The sequence below is a fragment of the Lepidochelys olivacea genome (genome assembly GCF_965140295.1).
Source record: "Lepidochelys olivacea isolate rLepOli2 genome assembly, chromosome: 13".
NCBI classification, from domain to species: Eukaryota; Metazoa; Chordata; order Testudines; family Cheloniidae; genus Lepidochelys; species Lepidochelys olivacea.
In genome coordinates, this window is record NC_140423.1 from 31,338,744 (window position 1) to 31,353,183 (window position 14,440).

The window sequence follows — 14,440 nt, forward strand, 5'->3', positions numbered from 1 at the left end:
ATTTTCAATCATATTTATTTCTATGCTGCCTATTTTATGTGTTTGTTTCTTTGACATGTAAAGAGTCAAGGTTCCTACCCTGAGCAGCTTACAATCTAGTATTTTTCCAATAAATATGTAGCTTATATTTAGTGTTTTTAAACTTCAAGTTGCTTTATAAAAGCTAAATAATTAATCCTCACTCCCTGTTGGGAGATAAGTAAGTAAAAATCATTTTATGATGTGGAAACTCAGACAATGCAAAGTTATGGAAGAAGCAAAGGTCACCTAGCGAGGAAGAGAACTCATTTCTCTGCCTTCGCAGCCTGTGCTCAGATGCTCGGTCTACTTTAGCTTCTCAAACCACTTAAAAAGGAACATTTACATCTCGTATCTCAGTTAAACAGGAACGATTTAAAATACTTCGGTTATGGCAGGTTTGTCTTTATTAAACCAGTTGCAATAAAATAGGCAGTTCTAACTCACTGAAAACAATAAAGGCAGCAAAATAAAGTGCAGCAACTGTATATGGTTCCTTTGTTGTCTTCAGTAAATAGCTGGTTTTCGCCCAGAGCTGTTTTTTTTCCAGCCAGCCCAGTACATTATCTATAAGCTATCTAGGCTCTTCTCTGCTCCCCTCTCACCCTGACTCGGATTCATTTCTTCCCTATTTGAATGGGCCTTTTAGACAGCCAAAATTTCCCCTCTTTTAAATATTCTACACACACAAATACATACTGTTCCTTTTCTCCCTGTACTTGTAAACAGAACTTCCTTTCTAGGGGCCCCCTGAGTCCCTCTCCCCTCCACACCACTCCCCCCCACCTTGTGGAGCTGGCCCCACCCTGAGTCCCTTTTTGGCTAAACTGGGCATTTGTCCCATTTGCTCTTGTCAACTGATGATGGATAAATGACCAGTTTTGCCAAAAAAGTCGGGAAGTCCAGGGCAGGGCTTAAAAAGGGGACTGGCCTGGCCTAAACAAGACGTATGGTCACCCCAGACTGTAGTAAGAGTCGCCCAGGGAGCCTGGGCAGCTGTGGGGAGCCCCGGACTTTCTACCTGCCCTGGGCTAGGAGCTGGGGTGTTCGAGAGCAGCCCCTGGTGCATGTCCCAGCCACCCAGGGTGCGTCGTTCAGGACAGGTGGAGAGTCCAAGGCTCCCCAGCCAGCTCTTACCATGGCCTGACTTCCGGCCAGGCCAGAAGGCAGAACCATGGGGGGTAAGAGGAGGAGCAGGGGGCGGGGTCCCATGTTGGGTATGTGTGGGAGGGCCCGATTTTAATTGTGCCTCGGGCCACAATAGATCTTAATCCGCCTCTGATCACAGCACATGAAATGGCATGTCTATTTAGTACAGCATGCAGTGTTGGTGGAGCTGTGTCAGCCCCATGCTATTAGGAAACAAAGCGGGTGAGGTAATATCTTTTATTGGACCAACTTCTACTGGTGAGAAAGACAGGAGCTTTCGAGCTACGTGGTGCAATAAAAGATATTACTTCACCCCTCTTGTCTTCTACTTATTATAGGGCAGCCCTGACTGAACCATACTTTGCTTGTTCCCGTTGGCTCTTAGTAGCTGCGTTAAGGCTGAGGAAAGGACTTGGTGTGTACCTTAGAATCATAGAATATCAGGGTGGGAAGGGACCTCAGGGGGTCATCTAGTCCAACCCCCTGCTCAAAGCAGGACCAATCCCCAATTTTTGCCCCAGATTCCTAAATGGCCCCCTCAAGGGTTGAACTCTCAACCCTTGGTTTAGCAGGCCAATGCTCAAACCACTGAGCTATCCGTCCCCGCTTAATTTGTTATTTCCTGTTTTTCAAAAGTTTAAGTAAAGATGCTTTTGACGTTCAAGTACTAGGCACTACTGATGAACCTTAAGTCTGTGTTATGTATTTTTAGACTGTGGATAGTATATTTAGACTTCTGCAGGCCATTAGACTTACAGTAGAACCTCAGAGTCAAACACTTCGTGAATGAAGGTTTTTCGTAACTCTGAACAAAACATTATGATTGTTCTTTCAAAAGTTTACAACTGAACATTGACTTAATACGGCTTTGAAACTTTACTATGCAGAAGAAAAATCCTGCTTTCCCTTTATTTTTCATTAGTTTATGTTTAACACAGTACTGTATGGTTTTTGCTTGTTTTTCCGCGCCCCCCCCCCCCTTTTTTTTTTTTTTGTCTCTGCTGCTGCCTGACTGCTTACTTCTGATTCCAAATGAGGCGTGTGGTTGACTGGTCAGTTCGTAACTCTGGTGTTCATAACTCTTGAGATTCTACTGTAGTACCACACACCATTCTAATGCTTAAAAAGTAGCCCTATACAAAAATCAAAGTAGCACATATTAAAAGGGGCTGATAGATCTTAAAAAGTAGTTGTAATCAACAATTGGGGAATCAACATCGACCGGGGACATTTCTAGTGAGATCCTGCAGGAAGCTGTTCTTGGCCCACGGCTATTCAATTTCTTTAAAGCTCTGATCTGGAAGAAAATATTTAAAAGAAATGCTGGTAAAGATTGCAGATGACACAAGGAATGGTGGAATGATAAATTATGATAAGGAGAGGTCAGTTATACAGAGCAATCTGGATTGCATGGTAAGTTTGGCTCACTGGAACAAGCATTTTCATACAGCCAATTTCAAAATCATACATACATATAGGATTGAAGAATGTAGGTCATCTTTATAAGAAGGGGGGCTGCATTTTGAAAGTCATGCCTCAGAAAGGATGTAAGGGATTTTGATGGATAAGCCACTGAACAAGAGCTCCCAGTGCAATGCTGTGGCTAAGAGAGCAAATGGGATCCTGGGATGTATAAAAAGGGGAATGTTGAGTCGGAGTAGGGTGGGGCCTAATGCGGATTGCCCCAACTGACGATGAACTGAGTGAGGCTAGGCTACATTGGTAGTGACATGTCCAGTGGGGACCTGAGAGCTGTATTGCTGAAATGATTACAGACGGAAGGTTACCAAGGGTGAGACAAAGATGCGGTACGTGAACTGGATATCAGCAAACCTTAGAGAGATCAATTCACAAGACAGCTTGGAGTACAATCATGAATTATAGAAGAAGGCTATAAAAGTTGCCAACCCCAAATAGGGAAGTGGCAATAAAGAAGCAGCATGGAGAGGTGTTACAACCACCACGTATGGCATTAGTGTATCCACTATGGTGACTGCTTAGGGCCCAATAATTGATTTGCGCAAACAAAGGATCATCCCAACCAGCAGTATATATACTTGTGGCTTTGAAAGGGCTAACTTCTTAAAGAAGAGTGAATTGACTGGGAGGAAGAATTTAGAGGAAAATGTAAGTTCTTTAAGATGAGTTCTTAGATGGCCAAAAAGCCATGATTCCACAATTAAAAAAAAAAAAAAAAAAAGAGAGAGGACAACTTTGGCTAAAACCAATCCTGGGTCAGTGGCAAAGTGAAGGTAGCAATTAGAAATTAAGAAGTAACATATGAGGGGAAGGGAAATAAATAAATCAACATAAAATTATAAGCTATAAAGTTTAGAAAATTGATAAGGGAAGCTAAAGACATCAGGGAAAAAAAAATCTATATATGTCAGGGGCTAAACACAATACAAGGGAATTTTTAAAGTATATTAGGAACAAAAGAAATCCTAGCAATGGTATAGGCCCATTAGTAGATGGAGATGGTAAAATTGTCAATGATGCAGAAAAGGCAGACATGTTCAATAATTCATGTTTTGTATTTGGAAAGAAGCGGTATAATTCCAGAAGACTGTAAGATTGCTAATGTGCTGACACTAGACAAATTCAGGCTAGATATAAGGTGTAATTTTATTTATTTAAAACAGTGAGGGTCTATTGGAACAACTTACCAAAGTGGTGGATTCTTTGTACCTTGCAATCTTTAAATCCAGATTGGATGTCTTCCTAAATGAGATGCTCTACTTCAACCACAAGCCGTGGGGTTTGATGCAGGGACCACTGGGTGAAACTCTCTACCCTGTGCTATATAGGAGATCAGGATAGATCTCAGAATTGGCCCTTCTAGCCTTAAAATTTATTAAAAAAGTGTCTCTTGTGCACTATCTACTTTCTTTCTAGATGCTTATTCTGCCATTCCTCAAAATATTGAGGAACTAGAATGCGTTTTAATATGCATGGTCTCTGAAAATAGCCAGGTTTTAATTTTTCTCAGTGGCTTCCTGCCATGGGTAAAAATGACAACCTTGGTTATCTCATTTTTTAAAATAATTTTACATTTTTTTACCCATATGACAAGACACTTAATTATTGTAAAAATGTCATTGTCGGAGCTCATTAATGTTCTGAGCACTGTCCAGAGTATACAGCTTTTGGCAAATTGTCTATAATGCCAACATGAAAAACTATAAAAATTTGATCCAAAAGAGGTTAACCTATCAATGGAATGATTGTTTCACAGAAATATCAGACACATCTGAACCTTGGGGACTTGTTTTTTTGCCCTTCCTGTCCAGAACGAGAAGTTATGGTCACAATCTTGAAGACACATATGTATACATAACTTCTATTTTTAATGAAACTACTCATGCACTGAAAGTTAAAACGTATGTTGTTTGTAAGAACATTAAATACAGATCCTGCAAGGTCATATATTACAAACTCTGATTTGGCTCAGAATGTTTGTACTACAGTGATCCTGGCTTTCTGATCAATTGTATTATATACACACACATACACATCTCTGTTATTAAGTGCCACTTTAACAGAAGATATGCCAAACACTTCACATAGTATCCTGGGTCAGGTAAAACTAGCTACAAATTTTAATTCTGTCAGCACAGCTTACATGCATCCACGCTCAAAACTGAGTCCTGCTGACAAAACTCTGAAAATTTACTTGTAAAATTAAACCAGTTCCCTGAGTGATGAAATCCTCTAGTAGGATAGTGCTGCTGACAAAATGCCTGTATGGACACAGATGTACCTGTACCAGCAAACACAGTCTTCCAGCAACAAGCGCACAATTCAACTGTCACTGCAGCAGGGACCTCTGGTTAAATTTTTGAGCCCTGCAGCTCAGAAGTCTCACATCTGGAAGTTCACTTCTTACTTAAAATCTCCAGTGTTTTCTGGAAACACCTGTTTCTTCATGAAGTGTATCTATATAAGCACAGTTCCAGCTGAGATGTCCTGGATTTCCTTGGCTGGGAGGTGGGGGTTGAGGGGAGGTCAGCAGTGAAGGCACAGCTGTAGAATTCCTGCAGGGACAAAGATGTATACATTGATATTGCAAAGGAGATTCAGACAGAAGCCTGGATACAGCAAGGATGAGAGACAAAGCCAGGCAAAGGGAAGGAACTGCGGCAGGTTTAACAGAAGACAAAAAAGGAGGGTAACAAAGTCTGGTGCTTCCCCCAAGAACTGCTCTTATGTGCAGTGTGATGCCAAACTGAGCAGGGATCCCCTCACCAACTGGCCCGTGATAGTGGCCAGACTTGCAAGCTTGGGACCTGCGGACTGAGGTGAGGGACATAGATGATGTCAGGCTGCTCGAGAGCCAGGACCTCTTTGAGACTCAGCTGAACTTGGAGAGTGAACGGATTAGCGATTCGGGACTAAGGTATGTTGTGACTTCATGCCCATTAATGCATGCCTTTATTTTACATTCTCCAGGGCCCCTTCCCCTTTCAAAAGGACAGCTGACTGTGAATGGACAGTGAACAAAGACATTCTGTTTAAAAGTGGCCTATTTATTTGAAGAGCACAAACTGGCAGCACTAGCCAAAATCAACAGAAAGAAAATAGGAAAAAGCCGCCAACAAGTATTCCCAAATGCATATGTTTGCCAATACTTTGCAAACAAGCATTGAAAGTACATACTTTTGCAGGCAATGCCTACCCCGTAACCAAACAAAATTCTGCAAATAGGAAAAAAAGCACTTGCACTAACTTTAAGCTACACACAGACCAATGAGTATTCAAACATGCATTTGCAGAAAATGCATCGTAAACTGATTAGATGCAGGCTTTCAAGTCCAAAACACATTACTTGCATGCTGTGTTTAGATTCAGGAAAGAGGCAGAAACAATGTGCGGTGAGCTTGCACAGGCAGTCACTGGGGCCCTCTGCCAATAGTGCAGAAGAGCATTTATCTTGGCCCACATAGCTTTCCAGTCCTCTGGGATTTCACTGAACTTTTCAAGCAAATACTGTTTGATCTTTGCCTGGACATTTCTAGGCAGACCAGCCTTGTTTCTCCCACCAGAGTAGGGTACCGTCTTACTCCATTCTGAAAGGACCTCTCAGGGGATCGTTGCTACAAAGAGGCCAGTACCATACAGCTCTGGCTGAACACAGACTCTCTTAAGCAGCTGCAGTCTGTGAACCTTCGATACCATCATAAGTCATATCTGCTAAGATCACTATTGCCTGTAATAAGTTTTTCAGTCTTTATTACACTATCCTTAAAGTTCCCCTACCACTCACTGGGTTTGAAGAAGTGCCCCCTGTGACAGGTTTGGTCACAGAGACTCCCGCAAGACTGTCACTAGATGTGCTGGGATATCACTGAGAACAAAACCCCCTGCCAGAGAAGGCTTCCCCCTTTCGTCTTGCTGAGTTAGACACTCCAGTCAGCTATAGCACAGACCAACTACAGCCCTTCTGCCCAGAAAATAAGATTCACTTAGCCCAGGGGCTTTTCAGTTAACAAGGACTTTCCCAGCACCTAGTATTCAGTCTTTCTGGGAGCCTAAACCCCAAATGAATCTGTTTTACTCTGTATAAAGCTTACACAAGGTAAATTCATAAATTGTCCGCCCTCTATAACACTTGATAGAGAGATAATCACAGCTGTTTGCTCCCCCCGGTTATTAATTACTTTGGGATAATTAATAAGCAAAAGTATAAAAAGTAGGATTTAAGTGGTTCCAAGTAATAACAGACAGAACAAACTAAGTTACCAAGCAAAATAAAACAAAACACGCAAGTCTAAGCCTAATACAGTAGGAAACTGAATACAGGTAAATCTCACCCTCAGAGATGTTCCAGTAAGCGTCTTTCACAGACTAAACTCCTTCCTAGTCTGGGCCAAATCCTTTTTGGACCAACATTGTGTTTTATGGCCTGGTTCCAGCAATCACTCACACCCCCGTAGTTACAGTCCTTTGTTCCAGTTTCTTTCAGGCATCCCTTTGGGGTGGAAAGGCCATTTCTTGAGCCATCTGAAGACAAAAGGGAGAGGCTTCCACTGCCTTTTATATTCTCTCTCTTGTGGGCAGAAACCCCTTTGTTCTTCTGTGCAAAATCACAGCAACAAGATGGAGTTTGTAGCCACCTGGGCAAGTCACATGTCCATGAATGATTCAGCTTTTTGCAGGCTGATGCTATTGTTTACATGTTAGTTTGAACGTTCGCAGGAAAGCTCAGATGTGGATTGGCGTCTCCCAAAGTCCATTGTCAGTTAAGTGTTTCTTGACTGGGCACTTACTCAGAATAGTCCTTTCTCAAGAAGCTTACCAAATGCTTCACTGATGCTCCTAAGAATCAAACACATCGAGATACAAATATGTAGCCAATATTCATAACTTCACATACAAAAATGATACAGACATACAGACAGCATAATCATAACCAGCAAAGTACATCCTTTCCATAGACACCTTACTTGACCTCCTTTGTACAAGATTTGGAGCAACTATAGGATCCTGTCTCTGGTATCCTCCAAGAGGTAGTGAGGTAGAGGCTGGCATACAGGGTTGCCAACTTTCTAATCGCACAAACCCAAACACCCTTGCCCCGCCTCCTGCCCCCCATAACCTGCACTCCCCCCCCCCCCCGTTGCTTGCTCTCCCTCACCCTCGCTCACTTTAAGCAGGTTGGGGCAGGGGGTTGGGATGTGGAAGGGGGTGAGGGCTCCGGCTGAGAGTGTGGGCTCTGGGGTTGGGCCAGGGATGAGGGGTTTAGGATGCAGGAGAGGGCTCTGGGCTGAGGCCACGGGGTTCAGAGTGTGGGAGGAGGCTCAGGGCTGGGGCAGGCGGTTGGGGTGTGGGAGGGGGAGGGGGCTCCGGCTGGGGCCAGGGAGGAGGGGTTTGGGGTGTAGAAGGGGGCTCTGGGCTGGGGCTAAGGGGTTCAGAGTGCAGGAGGGGGCTCAAGGCAGGGAAGGGGTGTGGGCTCCGGCTGGGCGGCACTTACCTCAGATGGTTCTTGAAAGCGACTGGCATGTCTGGCTCCTAGGTTCAGGGGCAGCCAGGCAGCCGTCCAGGACAATGGGAGCTGTGAAGTCAGCACTCAAGGCGGCGGTGGCACGTGGAGACCTCCTTGCCGCCCCTGCGCCTAGGAGCTGGACATGCCAGTTGCTTCTGGAAGCTGTGCGAAGCCAGGGCAGGTAGGGAGCTCAACTTTTAACAGCCTATTAAAATCTCCTGGATTGCTTTCAGTAGCCACTGGGAGATCGAGGCTTATTCCGGCAGACTCCTGGCCAATCCAGGAGGGCTGGCAACCCTACTGGCGTAGGGGACACTGGGATGCCTATCTCAGGGTCACACGTCTTTTGCCGATACACCTTGATGATGATGATGAGAGACAATGTCCTGCTAGCAATAGCAGCCACATGTGGATTGCTCGGGAGAAATCACTATGGTGGCACTGGGTTGCCAGGCGTCTGGTTTTCAACCGGAACTCCCGGTCAAAAAGGGGTCCTGACAGGTCTGGTCGGCACTGCCGACTGGGTCATTAAAAGTCCAGTTGGAGACGCATCTAGGGCCTGGGGCTACAGCGGGCTCCCTACCTGCCCTGGCTCCATGCGGCTCCCAAAAGTGGCTGCCAGGTCCCTGCGGCCTAGGCTCATGGACAGCCAGGGAAGCTCCACACACTGCCTCTGCCTGGGTGTCAGCTCCACAGCTTACACTGGCCGGGAACCCTACGGGCTGCAGGGACTTGGCGACCACTTCCTCGGAGCCATGGTAAGCACTGCCGGGACCCCACACCCCAACCCCCTGCCCCAAGCTGGAGTCCCCTCCCATACCCAAACTCCCTCCCAGAGCCTGCCCTGCACCCACCCCAAAAACCTGCCCCGAGCCCCCTCCTGCACCCCAAACCCTTCATCCCCAGCCCCACAACCCCAGCTGGAGCCCTTATCCCCCCACACCCCAACCCAGCCCTCTCCTTCACCCTGAACCCCTCATTTCTAGCCCCCCTGGAGCCCACACCTCCAGCCCAGAGCCCATTAGCCCCCCCCCAACCCATGCCCCAGTCTGGTGAAAGTGAGTGAGTGAGTGAGGGGCTTCAGAGAAGAGGGGGCAGGGGTCTTTGGGTTTTGTGCTGTTAGAAACTTGGCAACCCTATATAGCAGTGCCATGGCAGAAAACGGTCCAGTGTAAACAAGGCCTTAAGTAGAGCTGGGCAGAGAGAGCTGGGCATGACTGAGCGACAGTCAGGACACCAGGGTAGGGACCCCCCGGCACAGCGCTCCTGGAGGGGATAGCCCCCCCCTTCACCCAGGGCTTTCGGGGGGGAACCCCTCTGTGCCAGCATTGACCCGACTCCACCCCCCGTCCAGCGTTGAAAACGCCCCCCCAACCCAAGAGAGAAGACCGGTAATAAATTCTACTTCTTGTTTAAATATCCAAATTTCACCTTTGACCTTTCTATTGCGGTTACTGCAGACCACAATCTCGCGAGACTTTGAGCCTACGGCAGGCGAGCACACTTTGGCGGGGCCTATTCCTTATTCTCGCGATTGTTCAAGTCTGCTTCCGGGTGTGGTGTCTCGCGACATTCGTGTGTCAAGGACGCGCTCAGCCTTGTTTGTTTTGTCTCAGTCTCGCGAGAGCCCGTGCAGAGAGCTCTGGGCGGCCCCGTGTGTGAGTGCGCGGAGCTCCCAAGCAGCTAGACGCGGCAGGCGCCATTTCAGGGAGCAGTCGCCGCTGCTACCAGAGTTGGCCGGGAGCGGCCTTTAGTATCCGAGCCCCCCATTCCCTTTTCTGAGGGACTCGCTGCCGCTGGGCCTATCCCCGTCCTTAGCGCCGCCGGATCCCGGGCACCTGAGCAAGAAGCGTAATCCACAGCAGCGCAGGTAATCGCGCGGCCCCCGCCCGCTTATGGCCGTCCGGTTCCGCGGCCGCGTTCGGCCCGAGGGCCCTTCCCGCCGCCGCATGTGGGGGGCCGCGGGCAGAGCCTCCTCTCCTGGCCGGGCCCTTTTACCTAGTCTTCTCCGGGAGGCTTCTAGGTTGTCTTCCCAGCGGGGCCCGCCTTCCCGGGGAGAGCCCTGGCCTGAAATCCCGGGGGTGTGGGGCCTCAGCGGTTGTCATCCCTCCCCCTCCATTGGAGGTGGTGCTGGGGAGGCCGCAGCTGTTGGTCTGGCCGGGGCCCTGGCTGTTTGTTCCCGTAGCCGCGTAGTTGGCGAGCTGGGCCTCGGCCCAGCCCGTCCCTGGCGCAGCTGCTGCCGCCAAGGCCGGGAGCGCACGGGGCACCGCCTGCGGGTTCTGCGCCTCCCCGCGGGGACAGGCTGCGCGAAGGGCTCTCTGGAAAGTTGTTTCTGCTCGCCTGGGATTATAAATTCCGGCTCTAGGCCGGCAGCGCGGGGCGGCGGGAGAGCGAGTGCCGTGGGCGCCAAACCTGGGCTGAGCCAGTGGACGCTGGACAGTCTAAAATGATTGTATTTTGTCCCCACCTATTGAACTGCAGTAGCAACATGGTGGGAAACGGCAGGTTTGGCCTGGCCTTGGCCAGGAACGCACAGTGTGTTTGTATCCATTAAAAGAAAAGGAGGACTTGTGGCACCTTAGAGACTAACCAGTTTATTTGAGCATGAGCTTTCGTGAGCTGTAGCTGTAGCTCACGAAAGCTTATGTTCAAATAAACTGGTTAGTCTCTAAGGTGCCACAGGTCCTCCTTTTCTTTTTGCGAATACAGAGGAACAGGGCTGTTACTCTGAAATTTGTATCCATTGTTAACTAATATTGCCTAACCCTAGGTAGGCAAGGCAAATGGAGTTTTGACACCTTTGTAGCTTGAGGTAAACGCTGCACTCAACCCTAGTGCTTTTCTTGACATAGTAACGTGTGAAAACTACAGATTGTTTTGTTTAGACTAGTATCTCACCATGTTAACTAAACATGTAAGAAAATACATGTATTTCTTGGGGAATTCAGTTCAGTGAAGATATTACAGCTCAACAGTAAACACCCCAGAGACCTCACAGAGGACTTCTAGCAAAACTAGAAAAGACTAGAGTTAATATTTCTGAAATTCCTAAGGTGAAAACTGAAGGTGGGGAACATCATCTAGGCCTCTTTTGTACATCATGAAGAAACAAAAAAAAGGGTAGGAGCACAATACAAAAAATATTTGCAGGTTACAATTAAAGATTATACTTAAGGTATAGGCAGGGTTTGTACCCATTGCAGCTTTGTGATTGGGTGCCCTGAAAAGGCTTCAGGGTTTTTTCTGTATAGGAATATCGGAGGTTACAAGTGTTTGTTTCACTGTTCCCCTGGTTGGATGACTTACAGAAGGTCATTTTGAGTTTCTGCAATTGAAGAGTATGGGAATGTTGAGTCCTTATTATTCTTATCCCAGCATTAAATTAATAGGTGCCATTCAACATTGTTTATGGAAAATAGGTATTGTGAAATAAATAAAATATTTTTGATGAGATTACAAATTTGGTAAAGATAACTCTATAATTTCTGTAATGTTTGACTTGGTACTTTATAGTTGTATGCAGTGTTGTTGTAGCCATGTTGTTCCCAAGATATGAGAGACACAAGATGGGTTAAGTAATATCTTTTATTGGACCAACTCCTGTTGGTGAGAGAGACAAGCTTTTGAGTTTACTCCGAGCTCTTCCTCAGGTCTATGAAACTGTTCCCCACCAATGATCCATCTAGCCTAGTATCGTGTCTTCTGACTTTCACGAATGCCAGGTTCTTCAGAGGGAATGAACAGAACAGGCAATCATCAAGTGATCCCTCCCCTGTCATCCGCACCCAGCTTCTAGCGAACAGAGGCTAGGGACACGCAGATCGTGGTGTTGCATCCCTGCCTATCCTGGCTTAATAGTCATTGATGGACCTATCCTCTAGGAACTTAACTAGTTCTTTTTTGAACCCTGTTATAGTTTTGGCCTTCACAACATCCCTTGGCAAAGGGTTCCACAGGTTAACCATGTGTTGTGTGAAGTACTTCCTTTTGTTTTAAACCTGTTGTCTATTAACTAGGGGTGACCCCTAGTTCTTGTGTTATGGGAGGGAGTAAATAACATTTCCTTACTCACTTTCTCCACACCAGTCCAGATTTTATAGACCTCTATCATATCCCCCCCATTAATCGTCTCTTTTCCATGCTGAACAGTCCCAGTCTCTTTCATCTTTCCTCATATGGAAGCTATTCCATACCCTTAATCTTTTTTTTTGCTCTTCTCTGTACCTTTTCAAATTCCAGTATATCTTTTTTGAGATGGGGCGACCAGATTTGCACTCATATTCCAGATGTGGGGAAACCATAGATTTATATACAGGCATTGTGATATTTTCTGTCTTATCTATCCCTTTCCTTTTCTGTTACTTTTTTTGGCTTCCGCTGCACACTGAGCACACCTTTTCAGAGCATTAGCCACAATGACTCCAAGATCGCTTTCTTGAGTGGTAACTGGTAATTTAGACCCCATCATTTTGTATGTATAGCTGGGATTGTTTTCCAGTGTGCATTACTTTGTGTTTGTCACCACTGAATTTCATCTGTTGTTTTGTTGCCCAGTCATCCAGTTTGGTGAGATCCCTTTGTAACTCTTCGCTGTCAGCTTTAGACTTACCTATCTTGAGTAATTGTCTGCAAATTTTGCCACCTACCATTTTTCCAGATCATTTATCCAGATCATGTTGAACAGCCCTGGTCTCCTGGGGGACGCCACTGTTTACCTCTCTTCATTCTGAAAGATGACCATTTATTCCTACCCTGTGCTTTCTGTCTTTTAACCAGTTCAGCCAATCATGAGAGGACCATCCCTTTCTGAAAATCTAAATACACTATCCACTGGATCACCCTTGTCCACATTTCAATGGGAATAGTTGAAAGGAAGTGTTTTTAATGGGGTCCCACAAGAATCTGTTCTTGGCCCAATGCTAGTCAATTTCCGTGTCAGTGATCTGGTTGAAAATATGAAATCATTGCTGATAAACTTTGCAGATAATACCAAAGATTGGTGAAGTGGTGATAAGGATAGGTAACATTGAGGGATTTGAATCTCTTGGGAACTTGGATATAAACAAATTTATTTTAATACTGGTAAATGCAAAAGCATATATGTTTAGAAAAAAAACATATAGGCCATATTTACAGGATGGGGGACTGTATTCTGGAAAGTATTTACATGAAAAAGATATAGGGAATCATGGTGGATAACTAACTGAACATGAGCTGTTAATGAAATGCTGTGGATAGGAGCTAATGCTATCCTTGGATGTGAATTGCCAGGAGAATATGGCATAGGAATGGGGAGGTAACTTCTGTATATGATGAGACTGCAATTGGTATACTGTGTCCAGTTCTGATATCCTCACTTCAAAAAGGATATTGGAAAAATTGAGGAGGCTTCAGGGAAGAAAAGAAGTATGAGGACTGGAACACTTGCCTTGCAGTGAGTAACTTAAGGAATTCAATTTATTTTAGCTTGTAGAAGAGCAAGTTTTAAGAGACAACTTGGTCAGTCTAAAAGTACCTACCTGGGGAGAAAGTATGGGGAGCTAAGGGATCAAAGAGAAGCTCTAGTTCATCTGCAGGTTATTGGGCTTGATGCAGGAAATACATGGACAAATTCGCTGGCCTGTGCTACACAGGAGGTGAGACATTATCATAATGGCACTTTCTGGCCTTGAAATCTATGAAACTTGGACATTTGCAAAAATCCAAGTTTTAAGTAGTTTGCATACATGTCCCTTCTCTGTTGTTTAGGTCTTGCTTCTTTTGGTAACTGTGGTGTCAAACCCTACTGGTTCTTCAGTTTGGTGCAGGACCTGAATTTCTAATAAATAAGCATATTTGGGTATAGGGAGAATCTTTCTGACATTCATTTTCATAAAGAAGCAGGTGGCATGTAGTTCTTTTCTTTGAACTTCATCTTCCATTCATAACCATGACTTAGCTGGTGCTTATATCGCATTCTGTACTGTCAGTGTGCAGGTTACGTTCCCACTGCAAACTCCTTCCTGATTCTTCTCCATATGATGTTTCTCATTCAGTATCATTTTAACAAGGTCCTTATTAGTATGTATAGTTGGTCAATTGACTGATCCAAAAAATAATTGGTCAAATATTTTAAAGCGCTAACTTATTGGAACTGTAGTGAGTAAGACTATGGTTTCCAGTAGGCTTAGCCTTAGATACATATGCCTAATTACAAGAAACGGGTTATTTAATTATTATTTTAACTCAGAAAATGTGAAACAATGAAACAAAGTTCTTAAAAAATGAAGTAATAATTGCTACTTTTTTTAG

The 14,440-nt window shown here is 45.4% G+C and overlaps 1 protein-coding gene and 1 long non-coding RNA gene across 3 annotated transcripts in view; one reads left to right on the plus strand and one right to left on the minus strand.

Moving 5' to 3' along the window:
- Positions 1-3,758: 3,758 nt before the first annotated feature.
- Positions 3,759-9,698, minus strand: LOC311529645. The gene is made up of 3 exons (XR_014713852.1): positions 9,581-9,698; positions 6,978-7,482; positions 3,759-5,201 (listed from the first exon to the last, which is right to left on the minus strand). It is a non-coding gene; the product is annotated as an uncharacterized lncRNA (long non-coding RNA).
- Positions 9,699-9,848: 150 nt separating this feature from the next.
- The window catches only part of RBM39 (RNA binding motif protein 39), a 48,082-nt gene continuing 43,490 nt past the window's right edge, over positions 9,849-14,440 (plus strand). The window contains exon 1 of one of the 2 annotated variants that reach the window (XM_084645773.1): positions 9,849-10,019. The gene's annotated coding sequence lies outside the window, so the exon portion shown is untranslated. The remainder of the gene's footprint in view (positions 10,020-14,440) is intronic. The other variant, XM_084645772.1, reaches the window with a different exon arrangement.